This window comes from Pavona decussata, unplaced genomic scaffold, assembly GCF_977016875.1.
Source record: "Pavona decussata unplaced genomic scaffold, jaPavDecu1.1 SCAFFOLD_468, whole genome shotgun sequence".
Classification (NCBI taxonomy): domain Eukaryota; kingdom Metazoa; phylum Cnidaria; class Anthozoa; order Scleractinia; family Agariciidae; genus Pavona; species Pavona decussata.
This window is the reverse complement of record NW_028145806.1, coordinates 2,654,731-2,677,296: the sequence shown is the minus strand read 5'-3', so window position 1 is coordinate 2,677,296 and position 22,566 is coordinate 2,654,731. Positions and strand designations below refer to the sequence as shown.

The window sequence follows — 22,566 nt, the reverse complement described above, 5'->3', positions numbered from 1 at the left end:
ATAGAATTTAACCAGGTGGTGTATTCATCTTAAGTGCCATTGTTCAGAAATACCAGTGGACTGAAGGAAGCTGCATGTGAATATAATTCCAAGGTACTTTTGATTTTAAGTTATTCCCCGTGCGTGAAACACTGAGTGAGCTCAGAGCATTGATTCACGGTGATCCAAATTTTTTCTTTTTTGTATAGGAAATCAGTAACCAAATAAATATTCATTACTATGCCAAATGCAAATAAATCGACAAATTAATTAAGTTAATTAAATAAAAAGCTAATTAAATAAATAAATCTTATTGACAAGAATGTATTTGTATTTTCATTTTAGTGAATTATAATGCTGTTACTGAAAGAATCGCATAAACTAAATTTCAAGTTATAAAGCAAAGGATGTGACTTTTGATGTAATGTCAAATTCTCCTTTTGTTTCACGAGCAAATGCAAGACAATTTGGAAGGAGAATCTAGCAATTTATCACAAGTAATTCATGGTACCCTTGCATTTCTTTTGTTTACGTATCTACTAAAAAATCTCTGTCCAGCTCTTGCAAAGAAAACAATAGAACGAGTGTACCCCAACCGGGGAAAGAGTTTTGTGTTCAGTCCCATGATCAGCTGCAACCAGAGTCTTTTGTAGAGGAAGAGAGAGGACCCTGGGAAGGAGGTTGTCATTTCAACCCACACTGACAAATACCTTTCATGGTAATAATAATTGTACCATAAAAGATGCAAAATGTAAATGACATGCACATATCAGGCAACACTATTTGGGGCCTCTAGGTTGTCAATAATGTACAGGTGATATAGGGTGAATGGGTGTTTAAAGCTGTACAGGTTAATACATGGTGTACCGGAGTTTGAAATATCCAGTATATTTAATTTAATGACCTTAGCTGCCACAAGTCTCCTGCAGCTCAGTGGTAGAGCATTTGAACTAGTAATCAGAAGGTCTTAGGTTTGACTCCTGATAGGAACACTAGGATTTTTTCTGAGTATGTCTCTTTCACTTACTGAATAATACATCATTCTCATTTATTTACAAAGATTAAAATATTCCATCACATTATTTTATTCCATTACACATATCCACACATGGCATCTTAATCCTAGCAGTATGCAGGATGTTTGCCCCATGAACCTTGTTTAATGGCCTTAGCTCCCAGGAGTCTACTGTAGCTCAGTGGTGGAGCATCTGAACTAGTAATCAGAAGGTCCTAGGTTCGAATCCTGATAAGAGCACTCGGATGTTTTCTGAGTATGCCTGTATCACTTACTGAATAATATATCATTCTCATTCATTCATATTCTATCACATTTATTCCATTGTTCATATGCCACTCATGACATTCTAATCCTTGCAGTATGCATGTCTTTCCCATGAACCTAGTTTAATGGCTTAGCTCCCACGAGTCTCCTTGAGCTCAGTGGTAGTGCACATTCATTACTATGCTTTATGCAAATTAATTGACAAATTAATTAATTTAACTAGAAATATGTGACTCGCAAAACCTCGCGAAGCTAGGGCTAGGTGGAAAGCCCTCTTAACTTGTATTGTAGCATCAAATAAGGAGATTAAAAGGTTTCTGAACATGCAGGCAACTATTTTGATGAGCATGGTGTTTTCGTAGTTTCACAGGTTAGTTTGCGGTTGAAATCCATTCCTGACACAAGGAAATGTACAACAGGCGTGCAGCGCTGTCGTGTTCAAAGAATTTATTTCCCACGGAAAATTATTTTACTGCGGCCACAAAACGTGTCATTTCTTCAATGCAATCTTTCAAAAAAAAGATTTTATGGAAGAAAGGGAAAAGATTCTGAAGAGATATTTCCATCCAGTGAATATTGATGAACATTGCAGTTGAAATTTGATCGGGCAATGAAAGCAAAACTCTCCCGATGTATGCAAATTTTGCTCAAACAAAGTGCGCCTGGTGCTAGTCTGTCTCTCACCCTGTTGCTGCCTAGCAACCTTTTCTTTGTCTGACGTCTTTCATACTTTGTTTTTCACTGTTGCCAGGCAACACTGCGGACATCTTCAACGAAATATATATACATATATATATAAATATATTTTTTGCTCAAATGCACGCGGCTTAGCTTGGCTTGGCCCGACAAATTTATTAACCTCGCTACGCTCGGGCCTGAATAATTCATGCAACTTAATTAAATAAAAATTATTGACAAGAATGTGTTTGTATTTTCATTTGAGTGAATTATAATGCTGTTACTGAAAAAATCACATGGACTAAATTTCGATTTATAGAGCAAAAGATGTGACTTGATGTAACGTCAAATTCTCCTTTTGTTTCACAAGCGAATACAAGACAATTTGGACAGAGAATCTAGCAATTTATTACAAGTAATTTAAGGGTTGTTTTGCAGGTACCCTTGGATTTCTTTTGTTCTTGTCCAGCTCTTGCAAAGAAAATAATAGAATGAGTGTACCCCAACTGAGGAAAAAGGTTTGTGTTCAGTCCCATGATCAGCTGCAACCAGAGTCCATTGTTGAAGGAGGAAGAGAGACGACCCTGGGAAAGAGGTTGTCATTTCAAACCACACTGACTAACACCTTTCATGATAATAATTGTGTCATAATGTAGCATGTATATTTCATGGCCTTAGCTCCCACAAGTCTCCGGTAACTTAGTGGTAGAGCATCAGAACTAGTAATCAGGTCTTAGGTTCGACTCCAAATAGGACTAAGGAGTACTCAGATTTTTCCTGACTATGCCTGTGTTAATTACTGAATAATTCATCATTCTCATTTATTCACCAGGCTTTAAATATTCCATCACCATCATTCCACTAGGCATATGCCACACACGACATTCCAATACTAGCAGTATGCAAGGTGTTTGTCCCATGAATTTGAACTTAGTGCTAGAACGTCCGAACTAGTAGGTGGAAGGTCTTAGGCTCAAGTCCTGATAGGAGCACACAGATTTATTCCGAGTATGCCTGTGTCATTACTGAATAATACATCATTCACATTATTAATTCACCAGGCTTAAAATATTCCATCAAATTTATTTCAAGAGTATGCAGTATAATTCGAAAGTATGCAGAGTGTTTTGATTGATGATGATGAATATTAAAGACTTTGTCTTTCCTCCATAATGTACATACAGACATCAGCATGTATATCCAGTCCCATTTGACTGGGAGATACAAGTTACAATCTTTATCTTATTAGCTTGATTAATAATATTATTTATTTTCATAGATATTATCATTTGTCAGTAACTTTTAATCTTTTTATCACCGTTATCATTTTTAACTTGTAGTTAAAGTTGTAAGAGTTCTTGCATGATATAAATTCACTCAAACAGTAACAATTTAATTTGTAAAAGTTTTCTAATCAATTAAAGTCTGCTATCTTTTGTGGTAATTGTCTTAAATTGTTCAAAAACCTTTCATTTAATGTGGTAATTGTCTTAAATTGCTGAAAACCCTTTCATTTAAATTAAGGGTACATAAAAAAACATGCAGTGTTGAAAACTGCCAACCATATTAAATTTTTAAACATATGTTGCTAGTGACTACAAAGGCAGTCTAGTAGTTCGCTTTGGTTTTTCAGTTTGGTTGAGTAGTTGACTAACATCAAATAGTGTTGGTCAGCTGGTCAGCGGTTACCCGCAATCTTGCTTGTAGGAAGCACATTCTTGTAGTCCACCATGTTGAATGTTCAAGTTGCAAATAAAATGAAGTTTAGCTATATACTAACCTTGATAAGCTCTTTTTTAAAATAGATTTCCACTTGGCTTTAAATAGATTAAAGACTATCCAATACAGTAAATGATTTATAACAGATTAGTGCAAAGTATGAAAATTTGATCTACGCTGTATTTGTCTTTGGTTCATTTTTTTACTTTCACAATTAGATTAGAAGTTAAGTGGTGTATTCCTTGCAAATTTGTCCATTACAGGCATGCAGCCAGAAGCAGTTAAGCATGCCATGTGCCCTGAGACCCAAAGCTGATGTCGCGATGTGCCAACACATACTGTTCAAGAAGGAGACCAGCTAACCTCAGCCTGTTATGGCTGGTACAGAGCTTAAAGTTTTTTAATAGAATTAAAGCAGGTTGCGTATTCATCTTAAGTATCATTGTTCACAAATACCAATGGACTGAAGGAAGCTGCATGTAATCTAGCAGTATGCAGAATGTTTTTCCCATGAACTTATTTTAACAGCCTTTGCTCCCATACGTCTCCTGTAGCTCAGTCACAGGTACAGCATCCAAAGTAGTAGCCGGAAGGTCTGAGATTCTCCTCCTGATAAGTGCACTCAAATTTTTTCAAGTATGCCTGTGTCACTTACTGAATAATACATCATTCTCATTTATTCACGTTTAAAATATTACATCACATTTATTCCATTTGCGCATATATAATGCCACACATGACATTCCAATCCTAGCAGTATGAAGGATGTTCATTCCACAGACCTAGTTTGATGGCCTTAGCTCCAACAAGTCTCCAGTTGCTCAGTGGTAGAGCATTCGAACTAGCAATGGCAAGGTCTTAGGTTCGACTTCTGATAGGAGCACTCAGATTTTTTCCAATATGCCTATGTCACTTACTGAATAATAAATCATGGAACACCAAGAATTTTTGGCAATAGAATTTAACCAGGTGGTGTATTCATCTTAAGTGCCATTGTTCAGAAATACCAGTGGACTGAAGGAAGCTGCATGTGAATATAATTCCAAGGTACTTTTGATTTTAAGTTATTCCCCGTGCGTGAAACACTGAGTGAGCTCAGAGCATTGATTCACGGTGATCCAAATTTTTTCTTTTTTGTATAGGAAATCAGTAACCAAATAAATATTCATTACTATGCCAAATGCAAATAAATCGACAAATTAATTAAGTTAATTAAATAAAAAGCTAATTAAATAAATAAATCTTATTGACAAGAATGTATTTGTATTTTCATTTTAGTGAATTATAATGCTGTTACTGAAAGAATCGCATAAACTAAATTTCAAGTTATAAAGCAAAGGATGTGACTTTTGATGTAATGTCAAATTCTCCTTTTGTTTCACGAGCAAATGCAAGACAATTTGGAAGGAGAATCTAGCAATTTATCACAAGTAATTCATGGTACCCTTGCATTTCTTTTGTTTACGTATCTACTAAAAAATCTCTGTCCAGCTCTTGCAAAGAAAACAATAGAACGAGTGTACCCCAACCGGGGAAAGAGTTTTGTGTTCAGTCCCATGATCAGCTGCAACCAGAGTCTTTTGTAGAGGAAGAGAGAGGACCCTGGGAAGGAGGTTGTCATTTCAACCCACACTGACAAATACCTTTCATGGTAATAATAATTGTACCATAAAAGATGCAAAATGTAAATGACATGCACATATCAGGCAACACTATTTGGGGCCTCTAGGTTGTCAATAATGTACAGGTGATATAGGGTGAATGGGTGTTTAAAGCTGTACAGGTTAATACATGGTGTACCGGAGTTTGAAATATCCAGTATATTTAATTTAATGACCTTAGCTGCCACAAGTCTCCTGCAGCTCAGTGGTAGAGCATTTGAACTAGTAATCAGAAGGTCTTAGGTTTGACTCCTGATAGGAACACTAGGATTTTTTCTGAGTATGTCTCTTTCACTTACTGAATAATACATCATTCTCATTTATTTACAAAGATTAAAATATTCCATCACATTATTTTATTCCATTACACATATCCACACATGGCATCTTAATCCTAGCAGTATGCAGGATGTTTGCCCCATGAACCTTGTTTAATGGCCTTAGCTCCCAGGAGTCTACTGTAGCTCAGTGGTGGAGCATCTGAACTAGTAATCAGAAGGTCCTAGGTTCGAATCCTGATAAGAGCACTCGGATGTTTTCTGAGTATGCCTGTATCACTTACTGAATAATATATCATTCTCATTCATTCATATTCTATCACATTTATTCCATTGTTCATATGCCACTCATGACATTCTAATCCTTGCAGTATGCATGTCTTTCCCATGAACCTAGTTTAATGGCTTAGCTCCCACGAGTCTCCTTGAGCTCAGTGGTAGTGCACATTCATTACTATGCTTTATGCAAATTAATTGACAAATTAATTAATTTAACTAGAAATATGTGACTCGCAAAACCTCGCGAAGCTAGGGCTAGGTGGAAAGCCCTCTTAACTTGTATTGTAGCATCAAATAAGGAGATTAAAAGGTTTCTGAACATGCAGGCAACTATTTTGATGAGCATGGTGTTTTCGTAGTTTCACAGGTTAGTTTGCGGTTGAAATCCATTCCTGACACAAGGAAATGTACAACAGGCGTGCAGCGCTGTCGTGTTCAAAGAATTTATTTCCCACGGAAAATTATTTTACTGCGGCCACAAAACGTGTCATTTCTTCAATGCAATCTTTCAAAAAAAAGATTTTATGGAAGAAAGGGAAAAGATTCTGAAGAGATATTTCCATCCAGTGAATATTGATGAACATTGCAGTTGAAATTTGATCGGGCAATGAAAGCAAAACTCTCCCGATGTATGCAAATTTTGCTCAAACAAAGTGCGCCTGGTGCTAGTCTGTCTCTCACCCTGTTGCTGCCTAGCAACCTTTTCTTTGTCTGACGTCTTTCATACTTTGTTTTTCACTGTTGCCAGGCAACACTGCGGACATCTTCAACGAAATATATATACATATATATATAAATATATTTTTTGCTCAAATGCACGCGGCTTAGCTTGGCTTGGCCCGACAAATTTATTAACCTCGCTACGCTCGGGCCTGAATAATTCATGCAACTTAATTAAATAAAAATTATTGACAAGAATGTGTTTGTATTTTCATTTGAGTGAATTATAATGCTGTTACTGAAAAAATCACATGGACTAAATTTCGATTTATAGAGCAAAAGATGTGACTTGATGTAACGTCAAATTCTCCTTTTGTTTCACAAGCGAATACAAGACAATTTGGACAGAGAATCTAGCAATTTATTACAAGTAATTTAAGGGTTGTTTTGCAGGTACCCTTGGATTTCTTTTGTTCTTGTCCAGCTCTTGCAAAGAAAATAATAGAATGAGTGTACCCCAACTGAGGAAAAAGGTTTGTGTTCAGTCCCATGATCAGCTGCAACCAGAGTCCATTGTTGAAGGAGGAAGAGAGACGACCCTGGGAAAGAGGTTGTCATTTCAAACCACACTGACTAACACCTTTCATGATAATAATTGTGTCATAATGTAGCATGTATATTTCATGGCCTTAGCTCCCACAAGTCTCCGGTAACTTAGTGGTAGAGCATCAGAACTAGTAATCAGGTCTTAGGTTCGACTCCAAATAGGACTAAGGAGTACTCAGATTTTTCCTGACTATGCCTGTGTTAATTACTGAATAATTCATCATTCTCATTTATTCACCAGGCTTTAAATATTCCATCACCATCATTCCACTAGGCATATGCCACACACGACATTCCAATACTAGCAGTATGCAAGGTGTTTGTCCCATGAATTTGAACTTAGTGCTAGAACGTCCGAACTAGTAGGTGGAAGGTCTTAGGCTCAAGTCCTGATAGGAGCACACAGATTTATTCCGAGTATGCCTGTGTCATTACTGAATAATACATCATTCACATTATTAATTCACCAGGCTTAAAATATTCCATCAAATTTATTTCAAGAGTATGCAGTATAATTCGAAAGTATGCAGAGTGTTTTGATTGATGATGATGAATATTAAAGACTTTGTCTTTCCTCCATAATGTACATACAGACATCAGCATGTATATCCAGTCCCATTTGACTGGGAGATACAAGTTACAATCTTTATCTTATTAGCTTGATTAATAATATTATTTATTTTCATAGATATTATCATTTGTCAGTAACTTTTAATCTTTTTATCACCGTTATCATTTTTAACTTGTAGTTAAAGTTGTAAGAGTTCTTGCATGATATAAATTCACTCAAACAGTAACAATTTAATTTGTAAAAGTTTTCTAATCAATTAAAGTCTGCTATCTTTTGTGGTAATTGTCTTAAATTGTTCAAAAACCTTTCATTTAATGTGGTAATTGTCTTAAATTGCTGAAAACCCTTTCATTTAAATTAAGGGTACATAAAAAAACATGCAGTGTTGAAAACTGCCAACCATATTAAATTTTTAAACATATGTTGCTAGTGACTACAAAGGCAGTCTAGTAGTTCGCTTTGGTTTTTCAGTTTGGTTGAGTAGTTGACTAACATCAAATAGTGTTGGTCAGCTGGTCAGCGGTTACCCGCAATCTTGCTTGTAGGAAGCACATTCTTGTAGTCCACCATGTTGAATGTTCAAGTTGCAAATAAAATGAAGTTTAGCTATATACTAACCTTGATAAGCTCTTTTTTAAAATAGATTTCCACTTGGCTTTAAATAGATTAAAGACTATCCAATACAGTAAATGATTTATAACAGATTAGTGCAAAGTATGAAAATTTGATCTACGCTGTATTTGTCTTTGGTTCATTTTTTTACTTTCACAATTAGATTAGAAGTTAAGTGGTGTATTCCTTGCAAATTTGTCCATTACAGGCATGCAGCCAGAAGCAGTTAAGCATGCCATGTGCCCTGAGACCCAAAGCTGATGTCGCGATGTGCCAACACATACTGTTCAAGAAGGAGACCAGCTAACCTCAGCCTGTTATGGCTGGTACAGAGCTTAAAGTTTTTTAATAGAATTAAAGCAGGTTGCGTATTCATCTTAAGTATCATTGTTCACAAATACCAATGGACTGAAGGAAGCTGCATGTAATCTAGCAGTATGCAGAATGTTTTTCCCATGAACTTATTTTAACAGCCTTTGCTCCCATACGTCTCCTGTAGCTCAGTCACAGGTACAGCATCCAAAGTAGTAGCCGGAAGGTCTGAGATTCTCCTCCTGATAAGTGCACTCAAATTTTTTCAAGTATGCCTGTGTCACTTACTGAATAATACATCATTCTCATTTATTCACGTTTAAAATATTACATCACATTTATTCCATTTGCGCATATATAATGCCACACATGACATTCCAATCCTAGCAGTATGAAGGATGTTCATTCCACAGACCTAGTTTGATGGCCTTAGCTCCAACAAGTCTCCAGTTGCTCAGTGGTAGAGCATTCGAACTAGCAATGGCAAGGTCTTAGGTTCGACTTCTGATAGGAGCACTCAGATTTTTTCCAATATGCCTATGTCACTTACTGAATAATAAATCATGGAACACCAAGAATTTTTGGCAATAGAATTTAACCAGGTGGTGTATTCATCTTAAGTGCCATTGTTCAGAAATACCAGTGGACTGAAGGAAGCTGCATGTGAATATAATTCCAAGGTACTTTTGATTTTAAGTTATTCCCCGTGCGTGAAACACTGAGTGAGCTCAGAGCATTGATTCACGGTGATCCAAATTTTTTCTTTTTTGTATAGGAAATCAGTAACCAAATAAATATTCATTACTATGCCAAATGCAAATAAATCGACAAATTAATTAAGTTAATTAAATAAAAAGCTAATTAAATAAATAAATCTTATTGACAAGAATGTATTTGTATTTTCATTTTAGTGAATTATAATGCTGTTACTGAAAGAATCGCATAAACTAAATTTCAAGTTATAAAGCAAAGGATGTGACTTTTGATGTAATGTCAAATTCTCCTTTTGTTTCACGAGCAAATGCAAGACAATTTGGAAGGAGAATCTAGCAATTTATCACAAGTAATTCATGGTACCCTTGCATTTCTTTTGTTTACGTATCTACTAAAAAATCTCTGTCCAGCTCTTGCAAAGAAAACAATAGAACGAGTGTACCCCAACCGGGGAAAGAGTTTTGTGTTCAGTCCCATGATCAGCTGCAACCAGAGTCTTTTGTAGAGGAAGAGAGAGGACCCTGGGAAGGAGGTTGTCATTTCAACCCACACTGACAAATACCTTTCATGGTAATAATAATTGTACCATAAAAGATGCAAAATGTAAATGACATGCACATATCAGGCAACACTATTTGGGGCCTCTAGGTTGTCAATAATGTACAGGTGATATAGGGTGAATGGGTGTTTAAAGCTGTACAGGTTAATACATGGTGTACAGGAGTTTGAAATATCCAGTATATTTAATTTAATGACCTTAGCTGCCACAAGTCTCCTGCAGCTCAGTGGTAGAGCATTTGAACTAGTAATCAGAAGGTCTTAGGTTTGACTCCTGATAGGAACACTAGGATTTTTTCTGAGTATGTCTCTTTCACTTACTGAATAATACATCATTCTCATTTATTTACAAAGATTAAAATATTCCATCACATTATTTTATTCCATTACACATATCCACACATGGCATCTTAATCCTAGCAGTATGCAGGATGTTTGCCCCATGAACCTTGTTTAATGGCCTTAGCTCCCAGGAGTCTACTGTAGCTCAGTGGTGGAGCATCTGAACTAGTAATCAGAAGGTCCTAGGTTCGAATCCTGATAAGAGCACTCGGATGTTTTCTGAGTATGCCTGTATCACTTACTGAATAATATATCATTCTCATTCATTCATATTCTATCACATTTATTCCATTGTTCATATGCCACTCATGACATTCTAATCCTTGCAGTATGCATGTCTTTCCCATGAACCTAGTTTAATGGCTTAGCTCCCACGAGTCTCCTTGAGCTCAGTGGTAGTGCACATTCATTACTATGCTTTATGCAAATTAATTGACAAATTAATTAATTTAACTAGAAATATGTGACTCGCAAAACCTCGCGAAGCTAGGGCTAGGTGGAAAGCCCTCTTAACTTGTATTGTAGCATCAAATAAGGAGATTAAAAGGTTTCTGAACATGCAGGCAACTATTTTGATGAGCATGGTGTTTTCGTAGTTTCACAGGTTAGTTTGCGGTTGAAATCCATTCCTGACACAAGGAAATGTACAACAGGCGTGCAGCGCTGTCGTGTTCAAAGAATTTATTTCCCACGGAAAATTATTTTACTGCGGCCACAAAACGTGTCATTTCTTCAATGCAATCTTTCAAAAAAAAGATTTTATGGAAGAAAGGGAAAAGATTCTGAAGAGATATTTCCATCCAGTGAATATTGATGAACATTGCAGTTGAAATTTGATCGGGCAATGAAAGCAACTCTCCCGATGTATGCAAATTTTGCTCAAACAAAGTGCGCCTGGTGCTAGTCTGTCTCTCACCCTGTTGCTGCCTAGCAACCTTTTCTTTGTCTGACGTCTTTCATACTTTGTTTTTCACTGTTGCCAGGCAACACTGCGGACATCTTCAACGAAATATATATACATATATATATAAATATATTTTTTGCTCAAATGCACGCGGCTTAGCTTGGCTTGGCCCGACAAATTTATTAACCTCGCTACGCTCGGGCCTGAATAATTCATGCAACTTAATTAAATAAAAATTATTGACAAGAATGTGTTTGTATTTTCATTTGAGTGAATTATAATGCTGTTACTGAAAAAATCACATGAACTAAATTTCGATTTATAGAGCAAAAGATGTGACTTGATGTAACGTCAAATTCTCCTTTTGTTTCACAAGCGAATACAAGACAATTTGGACAGAGAATCTAGCAATTTATTACAAGTAATTTAAGGGTTGTTTTGCAGGTACCCTTGGATTTCTTTTGTTCTTGTCCAGCTCTTGCAAAGAAAATAATAGAATGAGTGTACCCCAACTGAGGAAAAAGGTTTGTGTTCAGTCCCATGATCAGCTGCAACCAGAGTCCATTGTTGAAGGAGGAAGAGAGACGACCCTGGGAAAGAGGTTGTCATTTCAAACCACACTGACTAACACCTTTCATGATAATAATTGTGTCATAATGTAGCATGTATATTTCATGGCCTTAGCTCCCACAAGTCTCCTGTAACTTAGTGGTAGAGCATCAGAACTAGTAATCAGGTCTTAGGTTCGACTCCAAATAGGACTAAGGAGTACTCAGATTTTTCCTGACTATGCCTGTGTTAATTACTGAATAATTCATCATTCTCATTTATTCACCAGGCTTTAAATATTCCATCACCATCATTCCACTAGGCATATGCCACACACGACATTCCAATACTAGCAGTATGCAAGGTGTTTGTCCCATGAATTTGAACTTAGTGCTAGAACGTCCGAACTAGTAGGTGGAAGGTCTTAGGCTCAAGTCCTGATAGGAGCACACAGATTTATTCCGAGTATGCCTGTGTCATTACTGAATAATACATCATTCACATTATTAATTCACCAGGCTTAAAATATTTCATCAAATTTATTTCAAGAGTATGCAGTATAATTCGAAAGTATGCAGAGTGTTTTGATTGATGATGATGAATATTAAAGACTTTGTCTTTCCTCCATAATGTACATACAGACATCAGCATGTATATCCAGTCCCATTTGACTGGGAGATACAAGTTACAATCTTTATCTTATTAGCTTGATTAATAATATTATTTATTTTCATAGATATTATCATTTGTCAGTAACTTTTAATCTTTTTATCACCGTTATCATTTTTAACTTGTAGTTAAAGTTGTAAGAGTTCTTGCATGATATAAATTCACTCAAACAGTAACAATTTAATTTGTAAAAGTTTTCTAATCAATTAAAGTCTGCTATCTTTTGTGGTAATTGTCTTAAATTGTTCAAAAACCTTTCATTTAATGTGGTAATTGTCTTAAATTGCTGAAAACCCTTTCATTTAAATTAAGGGTACATAAAAAAACATGCAGTGTTGAAAACTGCCAACCATATTAAATTTTTAAACATATGTTGCTAGTGACTACAAAGGCAGTCTAGTAGTTCGCTTTGGTTTTTCAGTTTGGTTGAGTAGTTGACTAACATCAAATAGTGTTGGTCAGCTGGTCAGCGGTTACCCGCAATCTTGCTTGTAGGAAGCACATTCTTGTAGTCCACCATGTTGAATGTTCAAGTTGCAAATAAAATGAAGTTTAGCTATATACTAACCTTGATAAGCTCTTTTTTAAAATAGATTTCCACTTGGCTTTAAATAGATTAAAGACTATCCAATACAGTAAATGATTTATAACAGATTAGTGCAAAGTATGAAAATTTGATCTACGCTGTATTTGTCTTTGGTTCATTTTTTTACTTTCACAATTAGATTAGAAGTTAAGTGGTGTATTCCTTGCAAATTTGTCCATTACAGGCATGCAGCCAGAAGCAGTTAAGCATGCCATGTGCCCTGAGACCCAAAGCTGATGTCGCGATGTGCCAACACATACTGTTCAAGAAGGAGACCAGCTAACCTCAGCCTGTTATGGCTGGTACAGAGCTTAAAGTTTTTTAATAGAATTAAAGCAGGTTGCGTATTCATCTTAAGTATCATTGTTCACAAATACCAATGGACTGAAGGAAGCTGCATGTAATCTAGCAGTATGCAGAATGTTTTTCCCATGAACTTATTTTAACAGCCTTTGCTCCCATACGTCTCCTGTAGCTCAGTCACAGGTACAGCATCCAAAGTAGTAGCCGGAAGGTCTGAGATTCTCCTCCTGATAAGTGCACTCAAATTTTTTCAAGTATGCCTGTGTCACTTACTGAATAATACATCATTCTCATTTATTCACGTTTAAAATATTACATCACATTTATTCCATTTGCGCATATATAATGCCACACATGACATTCCAATCCTAGCAGTATGAAGGATGTTCATTCCACAGACCTAGTTTGATGGCCTTAGCTCCAACAAGTCTCCAGTTGCTCAGTGGTAGAGCATTCGAACTAGCAATGGCAAGGTCTTAGGTTCGACTTCTGATAGGAGCACTCAGATTTTTTCCAATATGCCTATGTCACTTACTGAATAATAAATCATGGAACACCAAGAATTTTTGGCAATAGAATTTAACCAGGTGGTGTATTCATCTTAAGTGCCATTGTTCAGAAATACCAGTGGACTGAAGGAAGCTGCATGTGAATATAATTCCAAGGTACTTTTGATTTTAAGTTATTCCCCGTGCGTGAAACACTGAGTGAGCTCAGAGCATTGATTCACGGTGATCCAAATTTTTTCTTTTTTGTATAGGAAATCAGTAACCAAATAAATATTCATTACTATGCCAAATGCAAATAAATCGACAAATTAATTAAGTTAATTAAATAAAAAGCTAATTAAATAAATAAATCTTATTGACAAGAATGTATTTGTATTTTCATTTTAGTGAATTATAATGCTGTTACTGAAAGAATCGCATAAACTAAATTTCAAGTTATAAAGCAAAGGATGTGACTTTTGATGTAATGTCAAATTCTCCTTTTGTTTCACGAGCAAATGCAAGACAATTTGGAAGGAGAATCTAGCAATTTATCACAAGTAATTCATGGTACCCTTGCATTTCTTTTGTTTACGTATCTACTAAAAAATCTCTGTCCAGCTCTTGCAAAGAAAACAATAGAACGAGTGTACCCCAACCGGGGAAAGAGTTTTGTGTTCAGTCCCATGATCAGCTGCAACCAGAGTCTTTTGTAGAGGAAGAGAGAGGACCCTGGGAAGGAGGTTGTCATTTCAACCCACACTGACAAATACCTTTCATGGTAATAATAATTGTACCATAAAAGATGCAAAATGTAAATGACATGCACATATCAGGCAACACTATTTGGGGCCTCTAGGTTGTCAATAATGTACAGGTGATATAGGGTGAATGGGTGTTTAAAGCTGTACAGGTTAATACATGGTGTACAGGAGTTTGAAATATCCAGTATATTTAATTTAATGACCTTAGCTGCCACAAGTCTCCTGCAGCTCAGTGGTAGAGCATTTGAACTAGTAATCAGAAGGTCTTAGGTTTGACTCCTGATAGGAACACTAGGATTTTTTCTGAGTATGTCTCTTTCACTTACTGAATAATACATCATTCTCATTTATTTACAAAGATTAAAATATTCCATCACATTATTTTATTCCATTACACATATCCACACATGGCATCTTAATCCTAGCAGTATGCAGGATGTTTGCCCCATGAACCTTGTTTAATGGCCTTAGCTCCCAGGAGTCTACTGTAGCTCAGTGGTGGAGCATCTGAACTAGTAATCAGAAGGTCCTAGGTTCGAATCCTGATAAGAGCACTCGGATGTTTTCTGAGTATGCCTGTATCACTTACTGAATAATATATCATTCTCATTCATTCATATTCTATCACATTTATTCCATTGTTCATATGCCACTCATGACATTCTAATCCTTGCAGTATGCATGTCTTTCCCATGAACCTAGTTTAATGGCTTAGCTCCCACGAGTCTCCTTGAGCTCAGTGGTAGTGCACATTCATTACTATGCTTTATGCAAATTAATTGACAAATTAATTAATTTAACTAGAAATATGTGACTCGCAAAACCTCGCGAAGCTAGGGCTAGGTGGAAAGCCCTCTTAACTTGTATTGTAGCATCAAATAAGGAGATTAAAAGGTTTCTGAACATGCAGGCAACTATTTTGATGAGCATGGTGTTTTCGTAGTTTCACAGGTTAGTTTGCGGTTGAAATCCATTCCTGACACAAGGAAATGTACAACAGGCGTGCAGCGCTGTCGTGTTCAAAGAATTTATTTCCCACGGAAAATTATTTTACTGCGGCCACAAAACGTGTCATTTCTTCAATGCAATCTTTCAAAAAAAAGATTTTATGGAAGAAAGGGAAAAGATTCTGAAGAGATATTTCCATCCAGTGAATATTGATGAACATTGCAGTTGAAATTTGATCGGGCAATGAAAGCAAAACTCTCCCGATGTATGCAAATTTTGCTCAAACAAAGTGCGCCTGGTGCTAGTCTGTCTCTCACCCTGTTGCTGCCTAGCAACCTTTTCTTTGTCTGACGTCTTTCATACTTTGTTTTTCACTGTTGCCAGGCAACACTGCGGACATCTTCAACGAAATATATATACATATATATATAAATATATTTTTTGCTCAAATGCACGCGGCTTAGCTTGGCTTGGCCCGACAAATTTATTAACCTCGCTACGCTCGGGCCTGAATAATTCATGCAACTTAATTAAATAAAAATTATTGACAAGAATGTGTTTGTATTTTCATTTGAGTGAATTATAATGCTGTTACTGAAAAAATCACATGGACTAAATTTCGATTTATAGAGCAAAAGATGTGACTTGATGTAACGTCAAATTCTCCTTTTGTTTCACAAGCGAATACAAGACAATTTGGACAGAGAATCTAGCAATTTATTACAAGTAATTTAAGGGTTGTTTTGCAGGTACCCTTGGATTTCTTTTGTTTTTGTCCAGCTCTTGCAAAGAAAATAATAGAATGAGTGTACCCCAACTGAGGAAAAAGGTTTGTGTTCAGTCCCATGATCAGCTGCAACCAGAGTCCATTGTTGAAGGAGGAAGAGAGACGACCCTGGGAAAGAGGTTGTCATTTCAAACCACACTGACTAACACCTTTCATGATAATAATTGTGTCATAATGTAGCATGTATATTTCATGGCCTTAGCTCCCACAAGTCTCCTGTAACTTAGTGGTAGAGCATCAGAACTAGTAATCAGGTCTTAGGTTCGACTCCAAATAGGACTAAGGAGTACTCAGATTTTTCCTGACTATGCCTGTGTTAATTACTGAATAATTCATCATTCTCATTTATTCACCAGGCTTTAAATATTCCATCACCATCATTCCACTAGGCATATGCCACACACGACATTCCAATACTAGCAGTATGCAAGGTGTTTGTCCCATGAATTTGAACTTAGTGCTAGAACGCCCGAACTAGTAGGTGGAAGGTCTTAGACTCAAGTCCTGATAGGAGCACTCAGATTTATTCCGAGTATGCCTGTGTCATTACTGAATAACACATCATTCACATTATTAATTCACCAGGCTTAAAATATTCCATCAAATTTATTTCAAGAGTATGCAGTATAATTCGAAAGTATGCAGAGAGTTTAAGGTTCTGAATATTCCTGCCTTAAGGGTTATTCAGAATTTTCTGATAATACTACTAATAATAATAATAATAATGAGTGGACACGAGGATTGTAGATAAGGAGAGGAAGACAGTAACCCTGTTGGAGATGAGCTGCCCTTGGATTGAGAACCGGAAACAAAAGGATGAGAAGGAAACCCTGCAAGTACGCCCCACTATGACAGAAAACCAAGAAGCAGTACCGGGCTACAAGATCACTCAAATCAACATTATAATGGATGTACTTGGTAGAAATACTAGGAGCAAAGCGTAGCAGAGATGTTGTAGGACGGATGCAGAAGTCTGTCCTAAGTAGTAGCCTGAACTTTCAAGGTCTTGTGCTAGATTATTTCTAAGATGCTCAAACTTCCATTGCATCCAGCTCATAGCTAGATTAAGCATAGACCTTTTTAACATTTTTAAAATTTTTAATTGATTTCCAGATGTTGACATACTGCCTCCATAATAATAATAATAATTATTATTATTATTATTATTATTATTACAATACTGATTTTGCATTTATTTACTTATACATAAGTTTTATACGAGATTTAAATAAAATTGTTTATCACTTAAATTCAGATAATAAGAACAATTATTATGAGGATTATTATTATTATTAATTACTTTTATTATTCTTACTTAGTATATACCAGTTCTGCAGGACTTCCAGATGTTATGGTTCTATGGAGTATTCTGGTTACAAGGAAATAAAAGAGTTTGCAGATGAAATAGAGTCGTATATTAACTTACAGCTACACGGAATACACTAATCTATACAGAATACAAAGGGTCTACTAGGATATGCATGGTGCATAGGGTGTAGAACGGTATGTTGGGCACACAGAGTGTCCTACTGTATGTAGGATATGTATGGTGTACAACATTATGTAGGGTATGCATGGTTCTGTACTTTTTTCTCTGAGTATGGCATTTAAAGACATGCATTTCATTTTGTTATAGTGACTTCAGTGTGCTGACCTGGATATGTAGGTCATTTACCTTGTTTGAAATAATGCGTTCCCTCGCCATAAAATTCAGAGGCTCATGTGAGCTTCTGCAGCAATACAACTCTACAGGTATACCAGTTTTGGTGTGGATTCAGGTTTCTATGCAGGCTGTAATAAGTGATTAAGCTTTCAATCATTCATTTACATTTATAATTGTTATACTGGGCATTCAATTAAGTCATACTGACCTTTAGACAGTGCTGCTTACCATGTAAAGTGGCAACTCACTTATTCTAAATTACTCTGAATAAAATCATAAAAGATAAGAAATAAAAAATTAAAAAGATTAAAAATTGTTATTAATAGAAAAGCTGTTTTAAGCATTTGCTCCTGTTTTTTGAGTAAAGAGTTTTGCGTTAGTCAGTCACTATAAGGTTTTGCCATCCCTTTATGTTAATATGCAGACAAAATATCCAGTAACCATGTGTGTTTGCATATAAATATGCCACTCTGTGTAGTTACTCACTGATATTTAACGTAACCCAGTACCAGCTTAGTGCATTAAAGATTTCATTCCTTTTCTAAGGTTAAGTAGTGTCACATTCAGATAGTGATGGTACTGTTTCGTACCAACAGGTTACTCCTTTATTTCCAATATTACACTCTACGCAAAAAGTACCCTTTCACCATGTGCCATGTTGGAATGCTAAAGATTTAATTCCTTTACTTCTACAATTAAGGAGTGTCATAAAAAACAAAAACTAAAATATTCAGGTGCGTCAAGAAGTCAGTCAGTGATAGTTATGGTGGATGGCATCACTCCTTTTCTGAGATTAAGGAGTGTCATGTATAAGGAGTGTCATGTAATCAGTCAGTGACAGTTATGTGTGATGCTAATAGGCTGGCTCAAGTTATAAGCACTCCCTTATTAAATATCCTGTAATCCCATTCCATCTTGGTTTATTATAGATTTTACTCCATCACGTGAACAAGCAAGAAGTACTGCATAGTCAGGCAGTGAGGGATGTGATTGATGCTCCCAGGCTGCCAGTTATTTGTGCATGAGCAGTTAAAACACCTTATGTCCATGTGCCACATTGCTACATGTAAGAATTTACTTATTTATTTCTAAGGAGTCATGTATTCAGACAGTGAAAGTTATAACTGATGCCAAATAAGTTACCCCTTTATCTGCTATAAGTATTCTGAGATAACATACTCTGCAATCATGGCACCATCTTTGCATATTAAACATTTTACTCCATCATTTCAACAAGAAATGAGTGTCACATAGTGTCACGTTTGAGGCTGGCTACACTCTGTGTAGTTACTCATATTTAACATAACCCAGTAGCACTTAGCACATTAAAGATTTCATTCCTTTACTAAGATTAAGGAGTGTCACATAGTCAGATAGTGATAGAAATGTTTGATACCAGCAGGCTACTCCTTTACTAACAATATTATACACATAAAATACCCCGTCACCAGATGGCTATGTTTGACACTCACAGGCTTCCCTCTATTCATATAAAAGTACATAAAACAGTGAGAGGTATGGTTGATGCCAGTGAGCTAACCCTCTTTTTGTTATTAGCATGTGCCATCTTGGCACATAAAAGATTTAAGTAAGAACCGAGTGTTATGTAGTCATCCAGTAACAATTTGATGTCAACAGTGTACCTCTGTTTGTTCACCTTGTGACCATAATTATTCCATGAGTGCGCGTTGGATATGAGATGCTAAATAGCCAACGAGGCGCGAAGCGCCGAGTTGGCTATAACTAATCTCATATCCAACAAGCACGAATGGAATAATTGTTTTATTAAATTCTCTGCGTTTGGACATTGCTGTTGAAGTTTACTGAATTTTTATATTTTAAGAAAATATTTCTTTCAAGTTTAAACGACCAGATGTTGAGGCAACCTCTGACCAAAGCGCGCGAAACCTAATGATCACGTGACACGCGAAGCGGTTTGCAAACGGAGTTGAATGAAAAATCGAAATTGAAGAAAATCGGACACAGTCGGACATCTAAAATTCAAGAAACGTTTAAATGCACGAATTACAACCTTTCTGAGACAAGCATTCAAGTGCTTTTGAAGTTCCAGCTCATCGAGAAGCGTAATAGCTGTGCACATTTGAGCAAATGTTCTGCTGTGTGGTGCCGAGCGAAGGAAGAGATCAGGGCAAGGACGATTTTTTTCATGCTGAAATGAATTCCTCGCGGACGATTTAAAACACTTCAGGCAAGTCCAAGTGTACGAGGTACAACCTCACTGAGACAAGCATGAGTCAAGCATTCAGTGCAAGTTTTTAAACTTCAAGCTTATTTGAGAAGCGTAAGAGCTGTGCACATTAGTGCAAATGTTTTGCTGAGTGGTGCCGAGCGACGGAACGCCGCCGCTCATACGGATTTCATAGATGAACCATCTGAAGTCCTCGTAAATTCTTAAAAACATAAAGGCAGGCATGAAGCTCTTCCTGAGAAATTTCTTCGATTGGCTTTAACCTCTTACCGCCAGGATTTGCAAGCCATCCTGAAATTTTTGAAGGTAACCGGCTGTTATTGTTGTTGTTATGTGATCTGAAAAATCGTAAAATCTTGCAATTTTGAAGATTTTAAAGGAAACTTCAGAGATACGTACCATTAAATAGCGTGTCATACCGAACTTTGTGGCTTTTATTGTTGTTATATTGAGATGGCATTGTTTGGTATTTCTTTCTTTTCCTTTTTTTTTTTTTTTTACATTTTACCAAAGAAACTTTTGCTTCCTGCCGAAAAAAAAATTAGCTTAGCGACACCTGGGGCTTTCGTTTTCCATGTAAGGCAAACTACGGTATATGAGCTGATAACCGAGATTTAGTGAACCAATCAGAACGCGAGAAATGCAATATCCGAGGCTGAGGATTTAATAATTTGGAATATTCATCCTTTTAAGCCTTAACATCAGCATACATTTTCTCCTCACTAGTCTCTATTTTTCTCATGTCATTAGTTAGGAGTATTTGTCTAAATGTTCTCATAGGCTGAATTCTTGAACAAGTCGTGATATTGTGAGGAGAATATGCATGTGTGTCACTATCTGGGCTTAAACGGTTAAGGGAAATAACTTAAATAAATAAATAAATAGTCTGCTCAAAGGAGTCAGTAGATATAATATTATTGCATTCGGTTCATGTTTATTGCACAGGAGTTGGCTCCCAGCGCTCAATGCCAAAGGTAAATGTGACCATTTCTTTTGACCAATACTTTAGATACTGGTAATAAAGATATAGAGTAAAATACTACAATTCATCTTGCATCAAAAATTTAGGCTGTTACCTACAGAAAATTTGATGGAGCCCTGTGAGGCCAGAAGCTGTGAAGTTCAAGCTAGAGTAAAACATTTAGGTGGCCAGAAAAATTACTTTGGACCTCAAGCAACTTGCCTCCTGTAAGCTAACAGCCTTGATCATCAGAAAAGCACTGGACAAAAATAATATACTTTCACATGTGGAATATTTAAAATATTTACTTGAGACATTATTGGCTGCTAAGGCCTCAAAAACAGCCAAAAGTGTCAACAGATTTGTTTGATGTACATGTAGTTAGCAAATACCCACAACATGGTCATCTGTCTCAAAATGCACTAAATCCAGCTCTTCATTAGTTGATTGATGTTCAGCTCCAGCTGTGAGAGCACAGTTGTATCCAGGAGTGGCATTCTCTGCCTCAATTACTGCATATGAAGGCGGTTGACTGCAAGGCTAGGGTGTAGATGATGCAGTCCCAATTTGTTATGATGTTTTCTTTTTCCAATCATCATTTATGTTTTGGTTGGCCTTCCAAATACTTGTCCTGCTGAAAATAATGTCATAACAAGAATGCAATCAAAGGTCACAGAAATTAACTCCATTTTTTTGTCAAAATGAGATTGTGATTGTTGTGGTGTCTGTTTCCTAAGAGGATGTTTTCCATTTTTTATAACCTTACAATATATGTTTGAGATAACCTTGCAGGAACAAGATCAAAAGACAAGCTTGAATTTAGGAAAAATATTACTGTGTTTGGTGATACAAGTGACCTTTTCCTTACCACATGCTTTCCACTAACTGGTTATCATTTGTGAAAGAGCATCTGACAACTGTTCCTGGTTGCTGTTAGTCACTGTGGAAAAAGTACAAAAATTTAAGTTCCATACCAGCTGCTATAACACATTAAGCTGTCTTCAGGAGTTGAAAGAAGGGCAAAACTAATGTACAAGTATTCACCACTTCCTCTCTAAAGCTTTTAAGTCTTTCATGAGGGTTTGAGCATCTTTGCATTATTTCTAGGACTCCTTAAGTTTTATTTTAACAAGAGACAACTAGCAGAAGTCCGGCCACAAAAAATCAGGTATCCTTTACACAGAGCACAAGAATGAAATTCTGCATAGAGGGAAAGTTTGTAAAGTTATTCAATGTCCAGAATCACGCTTGCTCTTAAACTCTAGAAAACGGGGAAGTTTGAAAAAAAAATACCATTTGACAAGTCATTAAGGTATTTACTGTGAAAGTTCAAGGCCATTTACATTCATCTTAGTTTCATGATATATAAATTCCTTTGTGCAAGCAACAAAAAAAAGGTAAATTTCCACACCTCTACAATACAAATAAACAGCATCCTACAGAAAGGTCTATTTTGCAGTTATGCCAGCTACACTCCAGTCAAA

General features: G+C 36.3%; 1 protein-coding gene and 1 long non-coding RNA gene across 2 annotated transcripts in view; one reads left to right on the top strand and one right to left on the bottom strand.

The window, feature by feature from the left end:
• LOC146450471 (uncharacterized) overlaps positions 1–21,005 on the top strand; it is a 26,981-nt gene extending 5,976 nt beyond the window's left edge. Inside the window, exons 5-18 of the mRNA XM_085100540.1 lie at positions 35–93; positions 432–486; positions 3,922–4,039; positions 4,647–4,705; positions 5,044–5,098; positions 8,534–8,651; positions 9,259–9,317; positions 9,656–9,710; positions 13,144–13,261; positions 13,869–13,927; positions 14,266–14,320; positions 16,144–17,252; positions 17,569–18,001; positions 18,842–21,005. The gene's annotated coding sequence lies outside the window, so the exon portion shown is untranslated. The remainder of the gene's footprint in view (positions 1–34; positions 94–431; positions 487–3,921; positions 4,040–4,646; positions 4,706–5,043; positions 5,099–8,533; positions 8,652–9,258; positions 9,318–9,655; positions 9,711–13,143; positions 13,262–13,868; positions 13,928–14,265; positions 14,321–16,143; positions 17,253–17,568; positions 18,002–18,841) is intronic.
• Positions 17,932–22,566, bottom strand: LOC146450470 (uncharacterized). Its single transcript, XR_014860333.1, has 3 exons — positions 21,951–22,566; positions 18,175–21,716; positions 17,932–18,040 (listed from the first exon to the last, which is right to left on the bottom strand). It is a non-coding gene; the product is annotated as an uncharacterized LOC146450470 (long non-coding RNA).